The sequence below is a fragment of the Belonocnema kinseyi genome, chromosome 9 (genome assembly GCF_010883055.1).
Source record: "Belonocnema kinseyi isolate 2016_QV_RU_SX_M_011 chromosome 9, B_treatae_v1, whole genome shotgun sequence".
Taxonomy (NCBI): Eukaryota; Metazoa; Arthropoda; class Insecta; order Hymenoptera; family Cynipidae; genus Belonocnema; species Belonocnema kinseyi.
In genome coordinates this window covers 35,393,752-35,397,757 of record NC_046665.1, presented here as the reverse complement: position 1 = coordinate 35,397,757, position 4,006 = coordinate 35,393,752, and the positions used below count along the sequence as shown (strand labels likewise).

Below are 4,006 nucleotides of genomic sequence, written 5' to 3'. Positions count from 1 at the left end.
TCTACCTGGAGCCCCGCATTAACACCAGGGAGGGTCTGCGTAAGCCAGACCTTTTGGCGATTAAAGACTCCTTCGCCCTAGTCGTTGATTCACAGGTTATTAGTGAGCAGTTCCGTCTCAGAACTGCTCACAATAACAAAGTCCGGGATTACCAACAGAATCCGGATGTGACTGCGTTCATTAGCCGAGAATATGGCCTTCCTCCTGAGAACATCGCCTTCACTTCTGCCACCCTCAACTGGAAAGGTGTCTGGGAATCACGCTCAGCACTGGACCTAGGGGGGTGGGGGTTTTGTCAACAGTACTATAAGATCTTGTCCTCCCGGGTGCCTGTGGGAGGTTTAGCAGGATTTAAGATCTTTAATGCTGTAACCTCTCACTTGAGCAGAAATCGCACGGGAATCGGGTGACCAAAGGTGGACAGAGCTGCTTTAGCTCAATGGTGACGCCTCCCGAATCGAGGCGCAACAATAAGGGGGGGTTTTAGTGGGTATGGTCACTACGGTGACAGAGTCCCATACTCAGTTTGAGAATCCCTGAGGTTCAAACCGGTTGTGCGTAATGCATTTCCCCTCCTTACAAAAAAAAAAAAAAAAAAAAAAAATAGCCAAATGCCTCGTCATCTAATTAGGGACGCGCATGAATGGATTAACGAGATTCCCACTGTCCCTATCATGGTTGTTAACACAATACAAGAATGGTGTACGGAAGCAGGGCTACAGCTGTCTAAGACGAAAACCGACATGATTTATTTTAAATACAGCTCGCGGCAAAAGACAGCTAATCGATCCAAACAAAAGCGTTTTCCATCAGATAATAATAAAGATAAAGCTCCAGTTATCAAATTGGCCGGAACATCTCTCAAATTTGTAAGAAACAGTGAAGCTTCTTGGAGTGTACATAAGTCGGGGAATGAAAGTAGGGGAACACGCGAAGTATCTCAGTGCCAAAATAGGTCGATTGTTCGGTAACCTTCGTAAAGTCGCGAGTAATAAGTGGGGAATACGCTGTAACATCTTCCGTCATCTCTACCAGGGGCTGTTTGTCCCGATTGTTTCTTATGCAGCAGCAAGATGGCTCCCCCTGGCGGATGAGAGGGTTCTCCAAAAGCTTGGCTCCGTGCAGCGGCTCATGCTCCTCGGCGTGGCTCGTGCATATAGCACTGTGTCGGCCGCGGCGCTCTGTGTCGTTTCCGGACTCATGCCGGTAAGATATCAGCTCCAGGAACGAGCTGCCCTATACAGTCTCAGGAAAGGAGAGGATATTGAGATTGGAAGACTTACAGTGGCTCGTAATGAAATAGATAATGAAACAAGACGGAAAATAAGATGGGAATCATGTCGCTTGTGGCAGACTGAATGAGAACAGACGGAAAAGGGTAGGACTACGTTTGCCTATTTTCCGACGATCCCTGAAAGAATGAAGTCCAAGTGGGTGTCCCTTAATTATTATACAACGCAGTTCCTTACGGGTCATGGAAATTTTAATGCGAAACTTGAGAGTTTTAAGAGGGTCGATAATGCGGAATGCACGTGCGGGGCAATTGAATCCATGCAGCACGTGCTGCTGGAATGTGATCGGTTTGCGGTTGAGAGGGTGGAACTGTTCTCGGGCCAAGAGGGAGTCGAAGTGGTATGGCCAGCTGTTGCTCCACGACTAGTGGAGGAACAGATGTTCGGTCCCTTCTCCTCCTTCGCAAACAAAGTCCTCTCGCTCAAGGAGGCAGATATTGCGGAAAATTCATGTTTACGCGACCAACTCAGCATTCAGGAATCGGGGCCCGAATGTAACGGAACGCCGCGGTCACTTTCAACTGCGTGTAACGGTCTTAGAGTGGGTACGACAGCAACTCTATCCTACCTTTCCAAATCCTTATCCCTCTCAATCTCAATAATAAAACTTTTCTTTCAGCATCTGACCAGTGAGATACTGGCAGGGGTAGAACGTGAGTCGCCCCGACCGAAACCAGTTAAAGGTTGACAGAGGAGTCTGTCTAACACTCGAAGTGGCGTCATGTGCCACAAAACCGTGCAAGGTCGCCCTTGGACTCATCCAAGCCTCGTTGTGTTTCCAAAGTGAGGATTCACGAGGGAGGATGGTAATGGTGAGTCGTGGAGTTATGTTGTGACTCCGCCATTGAGGGTGGTCTTGATACGAAACATCTGACCAGTGAGATACTGGGAGAGGAACATGAGAATGTTCTTCGAAACTAGGGTGAAGTGTCTCCTTGTCCTTTTCTGGACAGGGAGAGACTAGGAGTAGGTCCTCCACGAGGTCCCTGCTGGTAACACTTTCAGGTGCATTCGTGTACCTGCAAGTGGCTAATCTACTCCCCTCTAACGAGGCACCTTGGTCTTCTTAGCTCGGACTGATTCTGCATTGAAGCCTTTCGGCTTCTTTGTGAAATTTGCAGGCAGTTTTTCTGAGCTCGGAGAAACTTGTCAGTTAGGCGAAGCTGGATGGTCGATGTAAAAGGGTTTAGAGAGTTTGAGCGATATACCGCATAGGCGGGCAAAAGCTCAAGGTCCCTCATGGTTTGACCTGATGACTCACATTCATAATGTCCCTATCATGGTATCTAGCGAAAACACATGGGGCCAATGGGGCCGAGTAGGGCTTGCCCTATGAGTGCCCTGGCTGTATACCACACCGATACGTCCTCGTTCGTGCTAGGTGGGCAACGTCTGTACCCTCCCTCTTAGGAGTGAGTAGGGAGAGGCGGCTAGATTCGGTACCTGGTTTTGTGCGTTGCTTTCCTCGTCACCACGTTGAGTGGTGATCGAGGTTCGTTAGACGAAGCAGCAGAGAGATATAGTATGTAGCTTACTGCATTAGTAACTCCCTTAGTCAATGAAGCGCCGGCTGGTGAATGGTTGAGCGTGGAGGTGCGACGCTGTCCTGGCCTTACGAGGTCCAGGTGGTCGAGATGTATGGGCGAAAATGCGGACTGGCGCCGGGGATCACCACCCTGCGCTTAGTTACCAAGTGCTCCCTATTTCTCTCTAGCTTCGTTACGTGAATGGACTCGGAAAGACACCTCTGCTCGGCAAACGGCCCAATGCTTAACGCAAGGAGACTCTAGAAAAACTCTACCTGTCAGGTGGTAAACACGCCGTCTCTGCAAGGGTGGTTCGATAGGATTTGCCTGTCAAGTTGTGAGTAGAGTGGTGCTCGCTTCAAGGAAACCCTGGACAACCTTTTCCTGTTAGGCAGTGATATGTTGTTCGTCATAAGGTAGCGTTCTGAAGGCACTTGCCTGTCTGTCGGTAAGCACGCTGTTCCCTTCAGGAGGGTCCAGAAAAGTCTATTCATTGGTTACGGGCGTTAATATGCGCATAGCATACACACCCGTAGCAACGAAATGATTGTGGTGAACTCTCACGATACACTGTGAGGTTGACCGCAGGTTCTGGTGAAATGTCGATTGACAGTAGCCAACTGTGAGCGGCCCTGTCCGGATGCATCGCTCTGGACAAGGGTTGCAAGCCAGCGAAGTGCAGCACCCAGCTTTGGCCGAGCACTCCGTAATAGCTGCCCTAGGCGGAACCTATATAGGTTAACCTAGAAGCGGCTTGCTCAGGTGCGAAAGACAACGCCTACGTTGGTCTTTATGATTAACGTTATGAGGCCTGTCGAACGTTGAACGAGGCTGATAGCTGAACGAGATGCTGTAGCAAGTAGCCAACAGTCGTCGGTTTAGCTTCAAAACAGCCCAACAGCTGCTTGTCTCCTGTAACATGGTGGTTGCGGTCTCCTGGTCTGGATTGCCTATGTAAATGGGTGCTGAAGGGCAGGGACTGCGGCTGCCGGCCACGGGCGCTAATTTTGTGCTAATTAACGCCTGTGGTGACGAGCTGATTGTTATGAACACTCACGACATAATGTGGGGTTGGTCGCAGGCTTTGGTTAAAGCCAATAACAATAGTAGATGTCTAAGGGCAGAACGATGGATGTGGTTTGGCGTTGAGTTGTAGTGGCAACAGATTATACTCTATAATTCATAATT

The 4,006-nt window shown here is 49.4% G+C and overlaps 1 long non-coding RNA gene across 1 annotated transcript in view; it reads left to right on the top strand.

The window, feature by feature from the left end:
• The window catches only part of LOC117180170, a 6,358-nt gene extending 2,916 nt beyond the window's left edge, over positions 1-3,442 (top strand). Inside the window, exons 2-3 of the long non-coding RNA XR_004468012.1 lie at positions 1,096-1,098; positions 3,432-3,442. This is a non-coding gene — a long non-coding RNA (uncharacterized LOC117180170). The remainder of the gene's footprint in view (positions 1-1,095; positions 1,099-3,431) is intronic.
• Positions 3,443-4,006: the final 564 nt, after the last annotated feature.